The sequence below is a fragment of the Canis lupus genome, chromosome 14 (genome assembly GCF_048164855.1).
Source record: "Canis lupus baileyi chromosome 14, mCanLup2.hap1, whole genome shotgun sequence".
NCBI classification, from domain to species: Eukaryota; Metazoa; Chordata; class Mammalia; order Carnivora; family Canidae; genus Canis; species Canis lupus.
The window spans coordinates 25661641-25687174 of NC_132851.1; the positions used below are offsets into that span (position 1 = coordinate 25661641).

General features: G+C 37.9%; 1 long non-coding RNA gene across 4 annotated transcripts; it reads left to right on the top strand.

Annotated features, from left to right (window-relative positions):
* Positions 1 to 769: 769 nt before the first annotated feature.
* On the top strand, positions 770 to 16542 carry LOC140603833 (uncharacterized). Of its 4 annotated transcripts, XR_012006811.1 has the most exons (6): positions 770 to 6662; positions 7114 to 7237; positions 11253 to 11332; positions 11879 to 12054; positions 13797 to 14056; positions 15243 to 16542. It is a non-coding gene; the product is annotated as an uncharacterized lncRNA (long non-coding RNA). The 4 variants fall into 4 exon arrangements; XR_012006810.1 differs by lacking the exon at positions 11253 to 11332 and having other exon boundaries at positions 774 to 6662; positions 7092 to 7237; XR_012006809.1 differs by lacking the exon at positions 11253 to 11332 and having other exon boundaries at positions 775 to 6662.
* Positions 16543 to 25534: the final 8992 nt, after the last annotated feature.

Consider the following 25534-nt stretch of genomic DNA (forward strand, 5'->3'; position numbering starts at 1 on the left):
TCAGATATTGAGGGAAACTGGAAGAACTGAAAATTTGGTAAGAGTTGACAATCTCTGTAAAGTAACAGATCCAAGTCCAATTTATAAGTAGGTAGTTTATCCATAATGGGAAAGGGAGCTAATTAAGCATCTATCAGACAGGACAGTTTGCATATTAATGAAATACCTGCCGTTTATAGAGGTGCTAAGTACCTCAAAGACAATGAATAGAGTCAGAATCTGGTAATCCAGAAGAGCATGCCATAGTTTCCCATTGAAACACAAAATGCTCTCTTTAGTCCCTTTCTTCCCTTTGATCAAAGACAATCTCAAAGAAAGATCATTCTTGATCACAAAACAAAGCTGATCTCATTAGACATGGCCCAGCTGTTTACATAGATGCAGCAAGAATGACAAACTACCACATAGGTCTTCTATTTTGCTTTGAAGGACATTTTCATAAAGAACTTCAGATTAGACTTTCCAATGCCTCTTGAGGATAGGAAGCCAAGCCACAACTTCACCATCATTTTTCACCTGCAGTACCTATGATTTGGTGGAAGTCCTCTCTTCCTGAGGTCCCCAAAATGTCCTAAGCTTCCTGAGCCCGCCAGGAAGTGACCTTCCTTGCTCACCTATAAGGCTGAGAACCCTATAAAGCCAGTTACTGGGCCAGTTTTCCCAAGAAGGACTTGGTAAGTGTTGGCCCCAGAAAGTCAACCTTAGTCCTGAAAAATGTCTGGTCATATCTGATGAAATGAGCATCACTTGCAAATGTGACGTTGTAGACAACGTCAGCCTTGATTGCATAACCAGTGTTGCCAATTCTGTCCTCATAACAAGGTGGACGGATTCTTACTGAATCTATGCAAATAACTAGAGTGCCATGAAAACAGGAATCCTCAATAAGAATTCCCCAAATTTGGAAGGATGAGTCAGAGCAGAAAAGATATGTGTTTCATTTTTGCTTTACAAGAGCACAGTCTACTCAATTGTTATGAGTGATAAATAGCTCAGCAGAAAAGAGAGAGTGGTTCCTTTAAAGCGGAGCATTAAAGCATCAGCACTGTTCCAAACAAAGCCCATAATCATGAATCATCAGTTCATCCAGTGCTATGTAATTAATTCTTGTTCTGCTCTAACTTGGATTAGCAGTCTTATAAATTCATATTCTTTTCCACTAGAGTTCTAGAAATCCTGACTTTAGTCCAACAGTGTGGTCCCCAATTTATTGAAGCAATGCCACTAGAAGCCTATACCCAAGAGTACCTGGAATGGTCATTTCCACAGGTCTCTAAGATATTTGGTTTAAGAGGAAGCACACAGCTGGAGCTGATTTGCAAGGCTCTTCGGGAATCATTAGACTAAAACACATAACCACTTGTAGATAACAAAAAACTTAAAATAGCCATGGTTGATGTATTTTTGATAATTTTTAAAGGTGAAAGATCTGATCAAAGTTCACTCTAAAAATATATAAAAATAGTACAATTAATAAGGAAATTAGATTTTTATGTGACATTTAAAAAAGTCAGTTCAAGAAATTTTAGACAAAACATGCCAGAGTAATTAATCATATTTTCAGAGAAGACTGGCTATTATATCTAATTTATGAAAGTGTATAAGCATATTTTTTACAGAGAAAAAAATACAACATAATAATTCTGAGACATGATATGCCATGAACATATTAAACATATTGTTAGAATATACTTTTATCAAGCAAAATGTAAGCACCTGAATGAGTTTAGGAAAAACACACTTGAGTAAAATAAAAAAGTGTTTTTGCAAGGCTGAAAACTCAAAGGCATTACTGTATTTATTAAACCAACAACATTAGAAATAGTCTCATTTGCCAAAGATTTACCTAAATCATATGAACTTGAATTTTAAAAACTTTTTAGTAAGTTTCTATAAGAATACTCCCCCCCATATTCAACAAATTAGAGATTTAATTTTATTGATTTCTGGGAATTCCAGGAAGGTCAAAATTCTATAAACTCTTATTTATCTCTTAGCCAATCCAAAAGGATCTCTTTTAAGGGATTTTAGAATTTAATGTGGTAATACCATTTGGAGGTAAGAAAATACTATGCATGCATAATAGAACATATGTATATACATATATATACACACATAGAGATAGACACAAAAAGCTTATAGCTTTAATTTTTAATTAAAAAATTTAGCCCTGGTGCAAGTTATAAACACGGAAACTCAAAACTCACTGGCTCATACAAAAGAGCTGACTCTAATCTTGCCTTACTTTTACATTTTTACAAAGATTGTATTTCTGGCAGATGGGGCAAATTGAAGTAACTTGCTCAATGTAAGAGGTAAAGCAGCTCCCCCAGTATTTGTGGAGGAGACCCTTACGATGTGCTTTGCCCTGACCTGTAATCCTGTGGAGGTTGTGGGCTGCATTTTGGGAGAATGATGGAGGAGAAACCAAGTGGCCATCTGGTGTCTCTGAAGCCCATCTGAGCGGAGATAACATGCAGCCTGTTCCAATTAGCTTTTGCAGCCGCAGGCTTTTTCTCCTGGTGTAGTAGAACTCCTCAGAGCCCCCACAATAGCAGGGCACTTAAACTTCAGGTGTCTACAGGGAGTTGAGGACCCTGAGTGAGAGAGGGAAGAACTGGCAGCGTGGATAATGGAGAGGAGGCGGTAGACGTGTTGACAGGGGAAGAACAAAGGATTCTAGGGAGCTGAAGGACAAGTTGGGGGTGGAAAAAAGGAAGCAGAAGTTAGGCGATGGTGATGGGAAGGCAGAGGTCTTAGAAGACACTGAGGAGGGACTTGGTTTTTGAAGGAAGCAGTGGTCTCTGAAAGTTTTTGTGAGAGGGACATTATTCTGTTTCTTTGTACCAAACAATACAAGCAGTTCACTGTTTGGATGTGATCTTGGAGTCATGAGATTCAAAATCCCTACTCAGAATAAACAAATTTGCAAAGATCCCAAGTTCCCCAAAGAGGCCATTGAAATTCTAGGTTTTTTGTTTGTTTTTGTTTTTGTTTTTGTTTTTTTGTTTTTTTTCAGTGAAATTCTGTCATTTTGAAGAGATTGGGTGAAATCAGTGTGAATAATGTCCAAGCTTACCCCACACAGGGAAGAGTGTGTGGAACTATGGTTAGATTGACAATTTCCCTTGATAATGAAAGGAATACCTGTTGGTGCTAAGGACTTTAATCCAAGGTATGATATCCCAGGAGAGAGGCAGAGGCTTTAATCACACCCAGGAAAGCCAGAAGAAGGAGAGAAATAGAAGGAAGAAAAAAGACAAAAATGAAGAATAAAGCCCAGTCTTTACCATACTAAAACAGACACATGTTTGGAACACTGGACCAGGAGTGAGACTCACCACTGTGGATCCCGACTTCCCATCCCAGCCATGAAAGGACCCAGCATCTGCTAAGATGGCGTTGACCCTGGGGTGAAGAAAGCAAGATCCTGAGGTTATTTGGCATTCTGTCAGAGTCACAACGTCATAACTGTCAAAGAAAAAAAATGCAATCTGCACATTAGTTTGAAGGATTTCCTTAAGAAAGTTATTGCAGTAGGAAGAAAATATCATTATAGGAAGCTGCATGAAGACTAAGTCAAGAATGTCTCTGGGGAGGGGTGGGTGGACAAAGCTTTTAAATGCAGAGACACCTGGGATAGGTGGCCATGGAGAGTAGGAGGTGGGGATGCGAAAGCTGGTGTGCGAGTGCGTTCTTAAAACTTAATATTCATCAAATATTGTACTAACAGGGAAGTCAAGGCAGGAAGTATTGGTTTGTGGCTAAGCACATAGGGCGGGGTCTGCACTTGAGATGGGTGAGCAAGTTTAAGCACAGAAAATATACATGGGTTTGAAGGCCTTGTGGTCCTAAAGTTTTATCAAGCTCAAAGTTTGATTAGCCTTGTCAGCACCCAAATTTTAGGGTCTCCCAAAAGTCACTATGATTTTTGTTCTTTCACCTTGTAAAAAGAGAAATGTTAGGAATAATGAGGGTTATTTGGTATGTTACTGGCGATGAGTTGCATGGGAAATATTCTCAAATCAGAAGAAATGCCTAGACTTCCCTAGGTTAAATTTGTGTGGGTAAGATGTTATTAAAATAAATATTTAAAAAATTGTATATGGGAAGGTCATAGACGATGATCAATGCTTTTGCTGTCCATGATATGTTTCTATTTATCAGTCTTGGTGTTGCTTTGCCTATGAGACAAAAGCAGTATTGTATTAGCGGACATAATTTCAATTATTTTTAAAACACATTACCTTGGTTGTAACTTTACTTTTGAACTTGAATCTAGTAGTGTATTTGGGGCAGTAGTATTCTATTGGGGATTCACATCATTTATCTATAGAGTTTTATTAATTTATTACTGATGTTTAGAAGCTATGTTAGATGTATTGGCTCTATTTACTTGATAATCTTGATATATTGTTGGTATAGTCTAACTTTGTGCTAGGTGTATATGGTATCTAATGTTTTGGAATTTTTATATCTTATAATTTGTCTGTAAGATGATGTTAATCTATTTTCATAAAATAGGTGTAATCTCTACTCTTCTTTGAAAATAGGCATAAATCTTTGTGTTTATACATATTTTGTCAACAACTTTTTTGGATTGACTTGATTTCATTTTGCATGCCACAGAAACAATCAGATATGCTCGTAATTGCATTATTCTTGTAATGAATTCTCTTCAGATCATTCTCATAGTAAGTAAACAATAGATATTTCTAGTCTTTTGTCATCTACAGAGAGTTTGCATGTTTTGTTTTACTTCTGATGCTTCCATGAAAGCACCTGGAATTGCTTCAACAAAGGACTAAAAGCCTGGTGAAGAAGACTGTGCCAGGTACTCTTGGGTCCAGGCTTCTGATAGTATTACTTCAATAACTATGAGATCCTACCAGTGGACTGAGTCAGGAATTCCAGACATCCAGTCAAGAAGCAGATGTGTTCATGAGATGACTAACCCAAGATCAAGTGGAACAGGAATTAATTATAAAGCACTGAATGAATTGAATAAACTGCATAGATATGGGCTTTGTTTGGAACAGTGCTGATGCTTTAATGCTCTGCTTTCTGGTTGTAAGGAACCACTCTCTCTTTTCTGCTGAGCTATTCATTACTCATAACAATTGAGTAGACTATGCTCTTGTAAAGCAAAAATGAAACCCTTATCTTTTCTGCTCTGACTCATCCTTCTAAATTTGGGGAATTTTTTTTTAAGATTTTATTTATTTATTCATGAGAGACACATAGAGAGAGGCAGAGACACAGGCAGAGGGAGAAGCAAGCTCCATGCAGGGAGCCCGACGTGGAACTCGATCCCGGGTCTCCAGGATCAGGCCCTGGGCCGAAGGTGGCGCTAAACCGCTGAGCCACCAGGGCTGCCAATTTGGGGAATTCTTATTGAGGATTCCTGTTTTCATGGCACTCTAGTTATTTGCATAGATTCAGTAAGAATCCGTCCACCTTGTTATGAGGACAGAATTGGCAACACTGGTTATGCAATCAAGGCTGGCGTTGTCTACAACATCACATTTGCAAGTGATGCTCATTTCAACAGATGTGACCAGACATTTTTCAGGACTAAGGTTGACTTTCTGGGGCCAACACTTACCAAGTCCTTCTTGGGAAAACTGGCCCAGTAACTGGCTTTATAGGGTTCTCAGCCTTATAGGTGAGCAAGGAAGGTCACTTCCTGGCGGGCTCAGGAAGCTTAGGACATTTTGGGGACCTCAGGAAGAGAGGACTTCCACCAAATCATAGGTACTGCAGGTGAAAAATGATGGTGAAGTTGTGGCTTGGCTTCCTATCCTCAAGAGGCATTGGAAAGTCTAATCTGAAGTTCTTTATGAAAATGTCCTTCAAAGCAAAATAGAAGACCTATGTGGTAGTTTGTCATTCTTGCTGCATCTATGTAAACAGCTGGGCCATGTCTAATGAGATCAGCTTTGTTTTGTGATCAAGAATGATCTTTCTTTGAGATTGTCTTTGATCAAAGGGAAGAAAGGGACTAAAGAGAGCATTTTGTGTTTCAATGGGAAACTATGGCATGCTCTTCTGGATTACCAGATTCTGACCCTATTCATTGTCTTTGGGCTATTTTACACCTCTATAAACTGCAGGTATCTGATGGATATTCAAACTTTGTCTTGTCTGGTAACCAAGGTTTCTCATTTCCTGTTGAAAAACCATTTCGGTGTTTACTTCTAAATTGCATTTTCTCACCTTGCACAGCTTGTGAACTCTTACCAAATTTTCAGTTCTTCAGTTCTTCCAGGTTCCTTCAATATTTGGCTACAAACTAATCATAGCTTAAAAGCAAGGTTTTCAATTTTTCTGCCTCCTGCTTGTCATTGAGTCATTGAGAACTACAAATTGATTGCCAAGTTTTTGTTGGGACTCTAAAGTTGCCTTGTAACTGGTCTTTGCCTGCAAGATCTGAAGAGTTATTGCAAGCTCAAGTCTAAGAACTTTTTATAAAACTAGAAGGACTCATCATGCCAACTAACCATTCATGGTCCAGTTCTTTCCCTGAATAGTCCACTGTTTGGACTACCAAGCAAGTCTGGTGAAAGTCTCAGGTTATCCATTCCTTACTGGAGTAGTAACCAATGCTGTGGACAACACCACCAAAACAACTGGTGTCTCGGATTCAAAAAATTCAATGAGTGGTAAGAGACTGAATACAGAAACAAATAATGGCCAGACCATATACAAAATGGAGCCCTGATCAACAGCCTCTATAGCAATTAGTCTAAGCAGCTTAGTATAACCTGATCAACATCAGTCCCAAATCAGGGCCTAGTCAATAATTGCCAGCTTCTCTAATTTTTGCTCATATTTTTCACTTAGGATGAACCATAGAAAGTCAAATATGTACTCTGACCAATCATATAGGATGGTCCACTTCTAGTTAGTCCTCTAGCTTCTGTAAGCCAACAGTCTCCAGTTAGGGCATTACCTGAAACCTTCCCCTTTTCTACTCTAGAGCTTTCCACTACTCTACCTGCATTTGAGTTTCTGCTCATCTCAGGTGATGGTGGTAACTCCTTTGCTATAGCAAGCTCTGAATCAATAGCATCTGTTTGTTTTCATTTCAGTGATTTTCATTTATTACTACAGCTTTCTCAGAGTTTCCATCAAGATATAGTTTGCGCCGACCATCACCACGGCCTCCAGTTTTCAACCAGGCACATAGAACCCATTGTGCCTCACTGCTCACTGCTTGTCAAGTCCACAATAAGTGGTAAGTCAGCACAGACCTGAACTCTACTCTCTTCATGTTGATTTCTTTGGTCATTTCTTCTGAGTTTGGTACCCAGGTTTTGTCATCAGTGCCCACCCATTTGTTTGGCGTCATTGGTGGAATCAAGCTATTCTTTTCATCTTTTTTCTTTTTTTTTTTTTTTTTGCATTTGTGTTACTGTCCCATGGAGTACCGTCTAAAAGTGTTATATCTAAGAAGAAGAATCATAGTAGAACATAGGCATATGCTTTCTAAGCCTATTGCTCACCAGCCTCACAGACCTATGAGTTTGCTCTTCTTGCCACAACTGCCCATTTGGACAAGTTTTGTTGTAGGTCACCAGTAAAAGTGGATGAGGTGCTGTTTCTGTCTCAAATTTTGGTCCTGAGGGCTTTTTTTGTTTTCCCTTTTTGATTGAGAAAGAGCATTCTCTCTGATATTCCATGTGTTAGATGGCACAGATTGTTGAGTTTGGAGTTTGAGATGTGAACTGCAGAACCATTTCATTTCTACCAGCACTGGCAGCTCTCATGGAATCATCTAAATCTCAGTCTTCTCCTCCTCCGGGAAAACTCTTGCTTTGTATATCCACTCTCACGACAGTGCTTACTTTTATACTTATCTTTCCAAATGACATAATTTTCCCTAGTACAATTTAAGCCTTTAATGGGCACTCGGGATGAGGGAGAGCATTTGACTTCCACAAAATTGTTCATTTGAAAGATTCCTGAAAAAATAAAGGAATATGACTTCTCAGTCCTCATGGGCAACACTTTTTGATTGGTATGCAGAGACCTCCAAAGAAAGTTTAAATAAAATATTACTTCACTGAAAGATTCTTTGACCAAAGCTATGAGGAAGTTGGCAAACATAAGCAACAAAGTAATTTCCTGAGTAAATCCAGATTTCTTTAAACCTAAACAAGATCAACAAATACTCATAAAAGAATTTAGAATTCTTTTTGGTGCATATGACCCAGAGTTACTTGATGTATATTAACTTGTACATGAGTTGGTTGGAAGCTCAGATGCTGAATCCTATATGGTAAAAGCTGACTGGACCTACCCAGAATGGGACCTACAGCATCCCTCTTTCCAACAATAAGCTTGAGGGTCACAAAAAAGCTCAAAAAATAGGGCAAAGTCTCCCGGACACCATACATTGGTTCAATCAATAAACATTGATTGAACCATAAATCAATCATGCAATAAAAGATGAAACTATGAGACGCTTTTTAGGTTACACTAAAACATATCTTCCAAAAACACGTGGGTGTGAAAGAAGATGCTGATTGACTAGCAGCCCTTTTATTTCATTTTGTTAATGGAGCTGAACCTGAAACTAAGTACCTAATTCGAAGAAATAACTTATAACAGGAAATAGCCCCGTTATCTGAAGTAAAACACCTGACATAACATTTTGAAATGGCTTTAGGATAAAAATGAGACAAGACTTAAATGTGTAGCCCTAAAGATCAAACAGCTAAGTAGACCACTTCCCAACCAGCCACCCATTGATAAGGACACTTGTAGATATTGTAAAAAGAAGGGGCACTGGAAAAATAATTGTCTCACCGCAACAAAATTCAAACCAAAAAAACAAAAAACTCCCTTCAATTTAGATCAATAAGAAAGGAAAATGCATTCACTATTCTGGATTAGTTTTAAGCAAGCAAAGTGAATTACAAATATAGATGGTGAACCTCATTAATTCCTGGTAGATAATGAGTAATACTCTTTCTTTTTAAATTCTACCATCATTACTCAACCTCTTCTTCAGAGAAAACATAGCACATAAAAGCAGGTATTTAAAAATTTTTTTTAAATTATTTTTTAATTTTTTAAAAAATATATTTTTATTGGAGTTAGATTTGCCAACATATAGTATAACACCCAGTGCTCATCCTGTCAAGTGCCCTGATCCTCAGTGCCCGTCACCCAGTTACCCCAATTGCCCACCCACCTCCGCTTCGGCAACCTTTTTTTCGTTTCCCAGAGTTAGGAGTCTCTCATGGTTTGTCTCCCTCTCTAGTTTTTCCCACTCAGTTTCCCTCCTTTCCCTTATAATCCCTTTCACTATTTTTTATATTCCTCGTATGAGTAAAATCATATGATGATTGTCCTTCTCCGATTGACTTACTTCACTCAGCATAATACCCTCCATTTACATCCCCATCGAAGCAAATGCTGGGTATTCGTCATTTCTAATGGCTGAGAAATATTCCGTTGAATCCATAGACCACAGCTTCTTTATCCATTCATCTTTCGATGGACACCGAGGCTCCTTCCACAGTTTGGCTATTGTAGACATTGGTGCTATAAATATTGGGGTGCAGGCATCTGGGCTTTCCACTGCATCTGTATCTTTGGGGTAAATCCCTAGCAGTGCAATGGCTGGGTCATAGGGTAGCTCTATTTTTAACTCTTTGAGGAACCTCCACACAGTTTTCCAGAGTGGCTGGACCGTTCATATTCCCACCAACAGTGCAAGAGGATTCCCCTTTCTCCACATCCTCTCCAACTTTTGTTGTTTCTTGTCTTGTTAATTTTCCCCATTCTCACTGGTGTGAGGTGGTATCTCATTGTGGTTTTGATTTGTATTTTCCTGATGGTAAGTGATGTAGAGCATTTTCTCATGTGCACATGTGTAGGTCTTCTCTGGTGAAATTTCTGTTCATGTCTTCTGCCCATTTCATGATTGGATTGTTTGTTTCTTTGCAGTTGAGTTTAAGAAGTGCTTTATAGATCTTGGATACTAGCTCTTTACCTGATAACGTCATTTGCAAATATCTTCTCCCATTCTGTAGGTTGTTTTCTAGTTTTGTTGAATATTTCTTTTGCTGTGCAGAAGCTTTTTATCTTGATGAAGTCCCACTAGTTAATTTTTGCTTTTGTTTCCCTTGCCTTCATAGATGTATCTTGTAAGAAGTTGCTTTGGCCAAGTTCAAAAGGGTGTTGCCTGTGTTCTCCTCTAGGATTTTAATGGATTCTTGTCTCACATTTAGATCTTTCATCCATTTTGAGTTTATCTTTGTGTATGGTGTAAGAGAATGGTCTAGTTTCATTCTTCTGCACTTTTCCCAGCACCATTTTTGAAGAGACTGTCCTTTTTCCAGTGGATAGTCTATTCTCCTTTGTCGAATATTAGTTGACCATAGAATTGAGGGCCCATTTCTGGGATCTCTATTCTATTCCATTGATCTATGTGTCTGTCTTTGTGCAAGTACCACACTGTCTTGATGATCACAGTTTTGTAGTACAATTTGAAATCCGACATTGTGATGCCTCAGGCTCTGGTTTTCTTTTTCAATATTCCCCTGGCAATTTGGGGTCTTTTCTGATTCCACACAAATCTTGAAGCAGGCATTTTACATAATTCACAGCCCTTAACTGTAACCCTTGTATCCTTGACTGAAAAATATTCCTTTTTTTTTTTTCTCTCTGCCATCCTTGGAAAGTTAGTAAGGAAATATATATTATGCAAGTGGGTTTTGCAAACACACATGAGAGGAACTATTTCTTGGGATTTGAGAAGACTCCTCTATTTATAATCAAATTGGGTTTCTCTGGATATACCTTTGCCTTCTCTGTAATATTTACTACATACTTCTGATAAAGATCTTGACACCATACCTGACACTTTATGGGCTAAAATTTCCAACATTGGAATTGGAATGGAATTGGAGGAGAACTATTACAATTCAGATAGACCCTATCAAATCATCACCCAAACTTTCCCAATATCCTTTGAGGCCAGACACAAAGGAAGAGCTTAAAGCTATTTTAAAAACCTTATATTCAAAGATCTCATAGTCTGTAGTAGCCCTTGTAACACTCTCATCCTGACAAAAAAGAAACCATAGGATGAAGTTATAAATTGTTGAAGACTTCAAGACCATCAACAAAATTATTATCTTTTGTTTCTATGTAGTATGTAATTCAAATACCACCCGGTCATTTATTCTGCCTATAGCCACTTGCTTCACTGTGGTAGATCTTTCCCTTGCCTTTTTCAGCATGCCTCTAGACCAAGAGAATCAACATCTTTTTGCCTTCACTGAAGAGGACAACATCCCTGGGAGGTCATGCTTCAGAGGTGCACGGAAGCCATCTATTATTTCTCTCATATCCTTAATCAATCAAGATCCAAATTTCCCTTGCTATTCAGTTCTGATTAATAATATAATATAATATAATGTAATATAGTATAATATAATATAATATAATATAATATAATATAATATAATATAATCTTTTACTTTGTTCGGGGAACAAGGAAGCTTGTTAAAAGGATCATTTGCTTATTCTCAGCCTTAATAGGAAAAGAACACAATGTTTCAAAAGGTAGATGACAAATGTTTCAAAACACTGTCCTTTATTTAGGAAATGACCCCTCTAAGGTAGGGAAACACTCTCCCAATAGATTAAAGACTATCCAAACTTACTCTAGACCTCTTTCAAGGTGAAAAGTAGGAGGATTTCTAGGCTTAACTGGAAATTAAAGGCTATGGGTGCCAAACTTTTCTGTGATTGCAACACTTCTTTATGAATTGTCTAAGTCTTCAGTAAGAGACTCTGATCTGGGAGCCCAAACAGGTCTTCTATACCCTAAAGAAAGTCTAACAATAGTCTCTTTCCTTAGGCATTCCTAACTACAAAAGCCATTTCACTGAACTGAATTGAACTTGAATTGTGCATGAACAATTTCTACAAGCCCTTAAGGTTTCAACTCAATTTCATGGGAATCATCAAAAACCAGTTGCTTACTACTGACTCACCTTTGACCCAGCTGTAAAGGCTTTTTCCCTTTGATTTAAGGTAATCAGTTTCATGGCAAGACTTGTCGATGCTTCTGCTGAACTAGTTCTAGGCTCTCTACTTAACCTCATGGTTCCTCATGCAACACAGACATTGTTATTGACTGAGAACACACAGTACTTTTCAGCCAACTGGTTAACCTCTTAAGAGATTCTGTTACTCTCTCTTCTCACATCACTCTTCACTTCTGAAACACCCTGAAACTTACCACTCCCCTGTTCCTAAAAGAATGGCAACAATATGATTGTCTCATTTCCCTTAGAGAGATTTCTGTACCTGGAAGAAACAATATATTATAGATCCCACCTAGAAATCTGATCTAGTATTATTTGTTGAGGGACGATTCTTCACCTGAAATGAGTTATTAAGCAGAATATACTATCAGTAATTTAAGATCATCCTTTAGAATAAAGTCCCCTACATGAAGTAAAATCAGCCCACATGGCAAAACTTATTGCACTTCCTAGAGCTTTTCAACTAGCTAAAGATCAGAGAGCAGACACAAATACATAGATAGCAGATCTGCTTTTGGACAAGTACAAGACACTGGGATGTTTTAATCACAGCAAAGGGAGTTCTCAGCTCTGCTGGTTTCCTCCTAAAAATGGACAGCAAATTAAGAAATCTTTAGATTCCTAGAAGGATGGCCGTTAAAAATATTGAGGCCTATGTAAAAAAGAGATAATACAGAAGCTAAAGAAAATGCTCTAGCAGGTAATTATGCTAAAAATGCTGCCTTAATGAAGGTTATGATCTTACCTAAACCCTCAAAGGATATATCTCTGGAGGGTTTCAAAGAGACCATTAAAAACATCAATATATAGCATCCAGTTTTTGAAAAAGAAGGATCTGGTTGCATCTTTCACTCAGATAATCTCTGGCACTCTCAAAATGGCTGCCTAGTTAAATCAGATAAGTTAAAATGGGTATTAACTAAATTTCTTCATGAAACTATTCATCATGGAAGAGATGAAGTGATTATTATCTTAACATTGGTGAGAAAACTTTAAAAAGACAGCTGAGGTTATTTTCAAGTCATGTATCATCTATCAACAACTTAATCCGGGAAAAACTGTAAAGGGGAGTCACAGCCAGGACCCTCGGTGGCACTTTGAACACCTTCAGATGGATTTTAACTAGCTTCAACCTATATGAGATTTGAAAAGGTTTTAGTTATTGTATATCTATATTCAGGATGTGCTGTAACATTCCTTTGTTGAAAAATTACAGGCATCATGGTCACTAAAAAACTGCTTGATTTTGTGTTTTCAACCTGGCGCATCTCAGCTTTTATATCTAGAAGTCAGGATGCACACTTAACCGACAGCCTTGTAAGACAATTCTATAAGATGTTACCTTTACTTAAAAGCTATACTGTTCTTATCACCCACAATCTCCTTCCTGAAAAGGTTAAAAAGACTGATGGAAATTCTTAAATTTAAATTAACAAGACTTTGAGAAATCCTCGAGCTCTCTTTGCCAAAAGTACTTTCACTAGCTCTTATAGCTATGCAGTTCACTCCCTCAGGGACACATCAGATATCCCCCTATGAACTAGTGACTGCAAGATGCACATATTTGAGAATTTTATCTCCAATATTAGATTTCACTCTACTGCATGGTGACATGGCAAAAATTTACAAGGGACTCTTGTATTATACCCCCAGTTCTATCATCAATGGTTAAGATGATACCCTAAATCATTTTTCTAAATCATCTCTTCATGATCTTTTTTTTTTAAGATTTTATTTATTTAACCATGAGAGACACAGATAAAGAGGCTGAGACACAGGCAGAGGGAGAAGCTGACTCCCTGTGGGGAACCTGATGCAGGACTTGATCCCAGGACCCCAGGATCATGATCTGAGCCAAAGGCAGACGCTCAACCACTGAACCACTCAGGTGCTCCTTTTTATGATCTTCAACTAAGATATTTTGTCTATTGGAAGATACATCAGAGGAAAACCACTGCCTTTGATCTCAATGGAAGGAGCTTTATCAGGTATGATTAATAACAAATAAAATAGTAAAATGCCAGAGAGTCAATGCTTGGTTTCATGTTTTATGATTGAAGAGATTAAAGAAGCAATTCAGAGTTTCACACAATTGGAAGGCTACTTTAATTGGGGAATTCACATTGAGGATATTCAGAGATCTTGTAAACACACATCATCTTGGGAAGGAAACAGCTCACTGAATACCTTCGGAACAATAGATGGTTTCAGATGATGAGTAGTTTCTGCCTTGAGTGTTGGACCAAGACCTCTGTCTGATTCTTGCCTTATATGTCTGTTAATAATCATCCTTATTTCCTATAGACCCTTGGTTGTTATTCACACATAATGGCTTTTTCTCTCCATTCTTTCCCCTCCTTATGTAATTATTAGGTCAGAACATATTCATCATAATTCCATCATTAGACTATCTCAAATAGTAGCCACTACCCTCAGTCTTACTGACAGCTGGATATGCCATCTATGACTGCATCCCTTTATAAAACCTCTGGGCAATTCTAGTCTCATCAAATGAGACCATAAGGAATAGTCTAATAAGACTATAAGGAATGGTGTTTCTTTTTGCACCTACACAGAAAAATTTCCATAACCTCAGTAGCAATTAGCCTGGTAAGCCAAATCACCATCTCTGCAGCAACTGCCCCAATGGTTAAATCTTGGTTAACCAACAACTGCCTGCTTCCCTAATTTTTGTTCCTCATTTCCGATTTAAGACCAACTATAAAAAGCCAAAAATGCTCCCCTAATTAGTTACATAGCATACCCTAATTCTAGTTAGTTTCATCCCAACTTCTTCATGCCAACTGCTTTCTATCAGGGCATACCTAAAGTCTTTTTTCCTTTTTAGTCTATTATACAGGTCGCCCACTAATCTTCCTGCCTTGAGTCTCTGCTAGAAGTAAGTGATGGTGGCTGACTCCCATATGATAGCAAGCTCTAAATAAATAGTCTTTGCTCATTCTCATTTGGGTGGCCTTCATTTATTTCCACAGCAGTACTGCTTTATCAAAAGATTTTCTTCCACCAGCCTCTTGGAATCCACTAAATCTGTGACTCACAGGGTCGATTCCTAGTTATTTGCTTTAACTCAATCTTTTATATTAATATTTTCTCTTTTTTTTTTTTTTTTTTTTTTTTTTTTTTTTTTTTTATATTTTCTCTTTTTAATTTCAGGTATCCGTGTTTAAGATGTCTGGACTTCTGGATTCTAAAACAATTGACTTTTGCTGTAACCTCTCAAACCGATGGTTCAACTTATTTTATATCAACAACACCAACAAAAGTCCTAGAGAGATCCTACTTTGTCTCACTCAGAAGGTTTATGCTTGTCTTTTAGTTGTTCAGAAACCTACTCTATTCCTTCGTATTGAGCAAAAGTAGAGATTAACAATGTTGGACTTTATCTGAGCTCTGTATTCTTAGAAAACAGTGATAGTTAATAAATACCCCATCTTTTGTTTCCAGGAAAGGAGTTACTGAAAAGAGGCACCACTCTTCTCCATATAATTTATATAAGACTCCCAGTCCATTCTTTTTCATGACTCCAATAAAAGTTGTGTATATAGATATATGGACAACTATTATTTGTCAAAGATGCCAAGACCATTTAATGGGAAAAGAATAATGTTTTCAACAAATGATTCTGGGACAACTGGATATAGTCACAGAAGAATGAAGTTGGATCCTTACCTCACACTATATAAAAATTAACCAAAATGGATTAAAAAATCTAAGTGTAAGAGCTAAAACTATAGAATTCTTAGAAGAATACAGAGGTAAATCTTCATGATTTGGCAATGGGTTTTTAGATATGACCCCAGAACATAAGCAACAAGAGGAAAAACATAAATTGAGCTTCATCAAAGTAAAATTTTTATGTTTCAAAGATTTCTATCAAGAAGGTAGAAAGACAACCTAAAGACTACAGATATATTTGAAAATCATATATCTGATAAGGAATTTGTACATACATAAAGATTTCTTACATAAAGAATTCTTACAACTGAATAATAAAAATAAGAAATAATACAAAAAGGGCAAAGGATCTCAATAGACATTGTTCCAAAGAAAACATACAAATGGCTGATAGTCATATGAAAATATGCTGTTGATCATTAGTCATCAAGTAAATGCAAATCATAACCACAGTGAGATATTACTTCATACCCAGTAGGCTAGAGTCAAAATATAAGATAATAATAAGTGTTGGGAAGGATGTGGAGAAACCAGAAACCTTTGGACTGCTAGTGGGAAAGCAAAATCACAACTACTTTGGAAAACAATCTGACAAGTCCTTCAAATAACAGAAAAATAGGTTATTGGTTGCTTAGGGATGGAAAGGAGGGTAGGGAGGAGGGGATGGTAGGCGCTAGCTAAATCATATTTTTTTTCCGATTGAGATGATAAAAATATTCTAAAATTTATTGTAGTGATGGCTTCAAATTTATAAATTAAAATAATGGTACATTTTAAATGAATGAATTTTGTGGTATGTGAATTATGTCTCAAGAGAGCTGTAAAAACAAAAGAAAACAAATGACCCATGTTTGTAGATGTTTAGCTTACTATAGCCTGTTTCCCGAATATAGAAAACTGGGAGCCCATTTTGAACTACCTTTGTCCTTTTTAATTCAAACTGTCAGCATTTTCACCAATATGATTCTCTTAAAAATTTTGTAGTTTACACTGTTGATGGGAATCCAAGTTAGTACAGTCACTCTGAAAAAAAAAAAAAAAACCAGTATGGAGATGCCTCAGAAAGTTAAAAACAAAGCTACTGCACAACCCAACAATACTAAGTATTTTCCCAAAGTATACAAATGTAGTGATCCAAAGGGGCACCTGCACCCCAATGTTTATAGCAGCAATGTTCACAATGGCAAACTATGGGAAGAGCCCAAATGTCCATCGACAGATGAGTGGATAAAGAACATGTGGTATATATATGATATATATATATATATATTCAGTCATAAAAAAATCCGAAGTCTTACCATTTGCAATGACGTGGATAGAACTAGAGGGTATTATGCTAAGCAAAATAAGTCAATCAGAGTAAGACAATTATATGATTTCACTCATATGTGAAATTTAAGAAACAAAACAGGAGCATAGGAAGTGAGGGAAAAATAAAATAATACAAAAATCAGAGAAGGACAAAAACCATAAGAGACTCTTACATAGGAAACAAACTGAGGGTTCCTGGAAGGAGGTGCATGGAGGATGGAGTAACTGGATGATGGGGATTAAGGAGGGCACATGATATAATAAGCACTGGGTGTGACATGCAACTGATGAATAACTGCACTCTACCTCTGTAACTAATGAGACACTATATGTTAATCGAATTTAAATAAAATCAAATCAAAACTTTTGTAGGTTTTTTTATGAACTTGATTAGAGGTTCACTCTATGACACAAAAGCTTCATCCATAATTATTTTTGAGTCAGATCTTCTAGTTCTGGCTGCCCAAGAAGAAGAAGAAGATCAGCTCTTTTATCTTCCCGAGAGCATCTACTATGTACCACCTTCAGTATTTCAAGGAGATCTTAAAAAAGGTTTTACAGTTACCCATTGCTATACAACAAACCATACCAAAACCTAGTGAATTAAAACAATCATGATTGTTAATAGGTCTGAGAGTTTGGAGATTCCTATGTTGATTTTGCCTGGATTCACATATGTGTTGTCTCAGCTAGAGATTCAGCTGTACTGGAAGCTGCAAAGGGACCTCACTCACATGTTTGGCCATTGGTTTTAGCTTTTGGCTGAGATTCTTCAGTTTTTCTCTACGTGGTCTTTCGTCTGCCAGTAGGTTAGTTCAGCTGCCTTCCCTGGCTGTCTCTGGGATGTTTTCTGAGGTAGGAGAAGTAGAAGAAATAGGACTTTTTAAAGCTTAACCCCAAAGTCACATTATGTCATTTCTACCATATTCCATTGGTCAAAGTAAGTTATAGCCTAACCTAGATTCAAGAGGATGGAGAAACAGATTCCACAGTTAGGCGAGGGGGAAGGCAAAACCATATTTTAATATAGTGTCTTACTGAGATAGGAGGGGTTAGGGCATTAAACCATTTGCCACCGTCCTTACAAGGATTTTGGACTTTATCCTTCAGTCCTCGGGGCATCTCTGAAATGTATGAATAGGAGGGAATTCTATGATTAGTTTGTGCGTTAGAAAGATGACTCTGAGGGCTGTGTGAAAATGGACAGAAGAGGGGAAAGACAGAAGTTAGGCAAAATATATTCAGAAAAATAATAAAATCATCTATTTGGAGATGATAAGGGCTTGACTAGAGATTGGAGGAGCTAGTAAGTGTGTAGACTTTAAAACCTGACTCAGTGTTAGGCAAGTGTCAAGATTTTATGTAGTGTAGCAACTCACTATACCACGACTGTATGTATATGTAATAAATTATATGTAGCATTCCTAATAGTATATATTTGTGATATAGACTGTATCAAGTGAAAGGAAATAATAAGCATAGAGTTTGGGATGAGGGCTATCTTAGTTGAGAAATGTAAGCTACTACAAAAGTTTTGGACTTGTGATTGAGTAGTAGGCTTATACATGCCTGTAATATTGCTAAAAGAAAGAGAAAAGGAAATGGTTGTAGACCAAAGATGTAAGCATATGAAGTAAGGATTGTTCTTTATATATTTGGTCCTAGAATGAAAACAGTAATGCTAATCTGCTTTGTGAACCTCCAGTAAGATGGATTAGTATGTACTTTGCAGCATTCACCAAACTCGCTTGGTCTGGAATCATTTGTCCACAGATGAATTGTAGAAGGTGCCATGGCACTTATCATTTCACAGATGAGGAAATTGAATTTATGAGATGTAAAACAAACTTACTTTTATTCCTAAAAAAAAAAAAAAAACACAAAAAAACTTACTTTTCTATCTTATTCTAAGTTTTCTTTCTCTTTCTCTTTTTCTTTCTCCCTCCTTCTTTTTCTTTCTTTCTTTCTTTCTTTCTTTCTTTCTTTCTTTCTTTCTTTCTTTCTTTCTTTCTTTCTTTCTTTCTTTCTTTCTTTCTTTCTTTCTTTCTTTCTTTCTTTCTTTCTTTCTTTCTTCTTTCTTTCTTCTTTCTCTTTCTTCTCTTTCTTTTTCTTCTTTCTTTCTTTTTTTCTTTCTTTCTTTCTTTCTTTCTTTCTTTCTTTCTTTCTTTCTTTCTTTTATTCTTCTTTCTTTTTTTCCTTTCTTTCTTTCTCCGCCCCTTTTACTGATCTGTTATATTTTTATTAGTTATTAACCAGTCAGTAACATTTAACAAGGACTGATTAAAAGGTCCTGTGAATACCATAAAAGTAAAAGCCATATTCTAGTCTCCAGAGATGTGCTGTCTAATACAATGGCTACAAGCCATCTGCGGCTTTAAGCACTTGAAGTGTGGATAGTGTAGGCAAGAAACTAAATTTCTAATTTGATTTAATGTTAATTAATTTTGTTTAAAAATTAAAATATTTTTCCATTAAATGTAACTATTGCTCTGGTAGGACAACATTTCACTTAAAGTCTTGAAAATGTAGCATCCAAATTGAGATGTGTTATAAGCATAAGATATGCATTGAATCTAGAATATGGTTGGATGAACAGATTTTATTTTATTTATTTTATTTTATTTTATTTCATTTCATTTTAAAAAATATTTTATTTATTTATTCATGAGAGACACACAGAGAGAGGCAGAGACATAGGCAGAGGGAGAAGCAGGCTCCCTGTGGGGAGCCTGATGTGGGACTCGATCCGGGACCCTAGGATCACTACTCCTGAGCCTAAGGCAGATACTCAACCACTGAGCCACCCAGGCATCCCAGGAACAGATTTTAGAAGCAGAAAGGATCCATTCCATTTGGACATGTAGAAAGGGAACATATTATAAAGAAAGGTTGTAAAATATTTCATTAATAATTTTTTATATTTATTATCTAAGAAAATGGTAATTTTTTATATATTGGGATGAGTAAAATATATGATTAAAATTAACTTCAGGGATCCCTGGGTGGCTCAGCGGTTTAGCACCTGCCTTCAACCCAGGGCCTGATCCTGTAGTCCCCAGGATCGAGTCCCACGTCAGGCTCCCTGCGTGGAGCCTGCTTCTCCCTCTGCCTGTGTCTCTGTCTCTCTCTGTGTATCTCTCATGAATAAATAAATAAAATCTTAAAAAATTAATTTCACCTTTCTTACTATTTTTAATAAGGCTTCTAGAAAAATTAAAATTTCATATGTTGCTCATATTTGCTTCTATTTAATAGCACTGCCATAGCAATTCTTTACTTCTCAGGCAAAAATACAAAGCACAAACTTTGAGACTGTACCTTCCATGTGACCTCATAAACATCCAAAGAGAAAAATGTCCTTCTGTATAGGTTTTACATTGTTAGCTGTCACTGGCCCTCCATAACATGGGTGTTATGGAGTCTAAGGTCTGCAAGGGCAGGTCTAGGGTAGGAAAGGAGGGGGATCTGTTTCTCTGTAGCAGTAGCTTCTAGACAGACAGCACTCATGACTGATGAGAGGCCTCTGCTTGACTTCTCTGCTTAATCAATCTTGGCAATCCTTTATTGCTTGCTTGACTAAAACATGGCGGCGATTATTGCTTTAAAGAACCTTTGTCAGCTCTTTGCAGAGCAGAGAATTCTCAGCGCAGCACAAATTACCTGTGTATATGCCAATGATGAAACAGGCAGGAGTGATAGGTAGGAAGAATAAAACTGAGAAGAGTAAGAGCTCAAAAGTGCCCAAACACTCTCATCATGGGGTCAGGGTGTGATTCAGAGTAACAAGTCTGTCTTTAGAGTGAATTTGACCCTCTCAGAGAAGGAATGCATAGGAACAGCAGAAGAGGTAGTCTAGACAAGGTCTGTGTGTACACCAACACAAACATATGTAATTTATAAAACTTTGCCCTTCCAAATGAAGACCCACACAATAAATGTCAGATTTCTTCATTTAACAAATATTTTTACCCAACACGTGACACAACCCAATGATTTGGTTGTAGATGGAAGAGAAAGAGAGGAATCGAGGGTAGATGCTAGATTTCTAGCCTGAACAACTTGACTGGGCCACTTACTGAGATGCAGAAGTTTTGGATCCAAGGTCAAAGACCTAGAATTGAAGTGAGCCGCTGTGTGCATGTAGATCATACAAAAGTCTCGTGGGTGGTACTCTGGTTTCGTTTTTGTTCGTCATATTTTAAATCTTCTCCAGATGACTTTACAGTGCAGCCAGGGTTGAGAACACCAGCCCCTCATGGGATCTGGAAACAGGTTTCAGAAGCAAAAAGATCTATTCCATTTCAGACGTATGAAAAAAAGAAATGACACCGTCCTGAATTGAGTCAGATTCAGGGATCAGAATCCTTGCCTCAGTTCTGTAATCTTGTAGAAGTGCTGCCCCATTTAGCCTCAGTTTGCTCATCTGTAAAATGAAGGGGTTGGTGTGGAAAAAAAACAATCTTTTAGGCAGCTGTTCCCTGGAGGATTGTCTTTGGCAATATACTCTGAATGGTACATGGTACACAGAGTGGTTAAAAACATGGATTTGAACCCTGCTATAGGAAATCCCCACTTCCGTGATCCCAGACATGTTCTCAACCTCTCTAATGATTGATTTCTTTGGCTGAAAAAAAATGGATCTCAATCCCTAACACTCCAAGTTACTACAAAGGCTAAACAGATTGATATCCGTAAAGTACTTAACACAATGAGTCTCACCTGAGAGCTGGTCAGTGAAAGTAGCTTATTATTGTTATGCCCTTTTATGTTCTTTTTATTTATCTCGCCTGATTTCTTGATTCTTATATTGGCTAATTTCTCTACAGATTCACAAGGACATATCCCCCCTCCCCCCAAGCTTGAACTAAAACATGAGATTACAAAAAAAACCTTCACAATGAGTGGAATTAATTATTCATTCTCCACCCTCAGAATCTGTAAGACTGTACTTGAATAGTAGAATTATCCCTGGGAGCTTTCCAAAGCATTTTCAGTACAAAATCTTTACTTATAAAAAGGGGAAATAAGTCTCCCGTAAGAATACATTACTTCATTTGGAAAGTACAACAGTAGTAATTGCTTTTATTCACTTGTAACAATTTCACTGTCCCAAACTTACCCACAAACACATCTTTCCATCTGGAAGTCTCACTGCCAGAGAGCTTGTTTACACATTTTGCAAGGAGAGAAAGAGAAGCGAGTGGACATTTATTGCATTAAGCAATGTGCTGTGCTTTTTAATTAAATTTTTAATAGCCAGGCAATGTTCTGAATGCATAGACTCTTTTGACCCTAAAAAAAAATCAATTTTAGGTATATGTAATTATCTTTGTCTTAAACTGGGTGCTAGGTGCACAGATTTTTATTCTGTTATTCTACATTTTTTCCTATATCTAAAATGTTTCATTAGGCTTTTGTTTTGGCGATGGGATCTGCTGCATGACCTCCATCTCAAAAAGGAACTATGTTGTTTCTTGGTGCTACGCTCAGCATCTCTAGTGCCTTATTTTGGTTTTTCCACACATATTTATATTGGGGGATAAATGCTAACTGCAGGTTTAGTGCCTGCCCAGGAGGCATATCTAGCCTGCTGGGAAGTTTCTGAGGCAACATCAGTAATCACTCCTTCAGTTAAAAACACACTGGGAAGTTCTATGACCCAGAGTGCAGTTCTCCATGCTGGAGCCTGGTGGGACTAAATAGTTTTGGATTCAGGAAAACTGTTTCCCATCAGGAAGATGGGAATTAACTAGCCACAGTCAGCACGTCCCACAAAAGACAAATGCCTCTCCAGTAACAGCCCTTTCAGCTGGTAAATAGACCTGACATTTAGGCATCTATTGCTCCTTTTGCACTAATAAGTCTGACTGGAGGCCCAGAAATCATTAGAGGAGTGAGGGCTTTTAATGAGCTCTAGGAGAAGAATATGGTTGAAAAAACACATTACCTGCAGTTAGCAGCACCAAGGATGCTAATGTTAAAATTTATGAGAAAAGTGCTTGAGGAAGGTCTGAGCCATTAAAAAGGCCAGGCATAATTTCTGTTTTAGAAAAAAAATCAGATCATTCTTTTAAAAAAGGTCTACCCTAGAGTTTACTAAAACCTCATATTAGGTTTTATTCTAGATTTTTCAGCCACCCTTTCCTCCCCACAATGTTTAAAGCTTAAGCTGAAGAATAAGCAGTGGGACCATGTTGTGAGCTGATAAATGTATTCACTGGTTTATTTTTCTGCAAAAAAAAAAAAAAAAAAAAAAGCGTACGATGGTCTCCCCAACTCTTACCAACTAACCAAGGGCTGCTAACTCTCACCCATTCATTTACTTAATGATTCACTTAACAGGCATTTAACTCCATACTTACAGAGTGCCTGGTAATCTGATGTGTGAAGAGATTATTAAACATCTTATTTTCCCAGGGAGTTTAAACCCACACACCATTTACTCTCTTATGTAGTGAACTTATGGTTAAAAGCACAGACAGATCTGGGTTTGAGTATTAACGCAGGTTAACCATGCAATATATTGTCCCCAGCAGAGCACTTCTGAGAGACAGGTGCTATCGGTAATTGCTTTTGTTATCTATTACCGTGGAACATACTACCCTAAAATTTAGTGGCTTACAACAGAAATGATCATGATTCCCATGATAGCCAAGCTTGGGAGGGTGGTTTGCACTTGTAGTCTTTCCTATGGGTTTTGGTTGGAGTGGTGTCATCTGAAGGCTCGACTCGGCTGGATATACAAGATGACACCCCTTATATGACTGGCAGTTGATTCTGGCTATTGACTGGCACTTCCACTGGCTTGCCAACCTGAGCACCTAAGGCCTTTTCACATGGCATGGGTTTCTTATGGTGGCTAGGTTCTGAGAAGGGGCATGCACACAAGCAACTGCTCTAAGAGACACAGGTGGCAACTGCAGGTCTGAGCAAAAGTGATACCTAGAATGGCAGGATGCTACAACCACAACATTCTGTGTCCAAAGGAGTCCTAGCACAGCATGGAGTGAAGGGCTAGATGAATAGACTCCACCTCTCTTGATGGGGAAATAACACATTCAAGAGGAAATGAATGACAGTGGGTGGCCTTCTCAGAGAGAAGCTATCTCAATAATTACACTAGGAAAGGAGATAGAGCCCAGGACTGTTCTAAGGATCGTCATCCAGCCTCAGTCTCTTTGTCTGTGTAATAGGGTAATAATAATGTAACTCTAATAGGCTTGCAGTGAGGATTAAACATAACAGTCCAGGTAAAACTTGAAGTTTGTGTCTGGCACGCAGCGAGCTGGTAAAGAATTCCAGTTGTGAGAACTGCAAGTAGACTTCGGTTGATCATACTCTTCTCCACTTCTGTGGCCGCAGCCCTGGTTTAAGCCCTTTATTATCTCTCATGTCATAGCACAGTTTTTGGACCAGTCTTAACAGTTTCCATGTTCAGTTCTCATTCATCTGCCTGTCCTTGTCCTTCAGATCTCAGCAGTTCATTTCTACAAAGCATCGTTCTATCACCCTTCCTCTACTCTGTTACCTTCAGCAGGTCCTCACACTGTCAGCAAAGTCCGAATTTCTGGCCTGTGCCCAAACACATCGACCATATATAGCTATAGTTGCTGTGAATGGACACTTCCCTGCTCCCTGCCTAGAGGGGCCTTTCCTAAGTCCTGCACGTCCACTCCCCATCCTTCAAGGTTTGTCTGGAAGCTGACAGTGTTATCTCCTTCATCTGCACCCCCATTTCATCTGTGCCTGCTGTAAGGCTCTGGAGACTTTCTATCTTGCATTATGATCATAGGAATATGTACGTGTTTCAAGGCCTGGAGGAAGGGAAGGAGGAAAGAGAGATTGAAGTGGAATGTTTTTGAAATAGCTATTTTTTGTTTCTAGCTCTGTCATCATTTGGTTCTCTTTAAGCGAGGCTGTTTATTGAGTGCCTCAGATAAAGGATTTGGCAGCAGAAAGATGGTTTTGAGATTCAAAATCCTAAACCGTGATCAATAGAAATAACTTAAGGCATACATTGGAATATATGAAGAGAGGAGCAAGGCTTCCATCCATGACATGAGAAAATAATTTCCCCAGGCTTTGTCGAGAGGAAGGGGACATAGACAATGTGCGAAGGGAGAGGAAACTGGGGTTCCAGATGAGGGTACCCAGAATTGGAAAAGTTGTATGGGAGGAGTAGAATCAGCACTTCAGGAAGGCCCAGTTTCTCTTGAGTGAGTGCTGTCCTTGTCCCATGTGAGGGGTTACACTAGTGATGCTGTCACTAGTGTTCAAAGCACAGTCAGAACTTCCTGTGGACAGATATCCATTCTTACCCTTTGGTTGGTCCTTGACTAATTTACCCTATGGAACAACCACCTTCACCATCCTTGAGTTCTCCTAAGTGCATGAGCCCTGGTCATTGATGATGGTCAACGTATGGAAAGAAATATGCCTGCAACTGTGCTCTGGGGGGT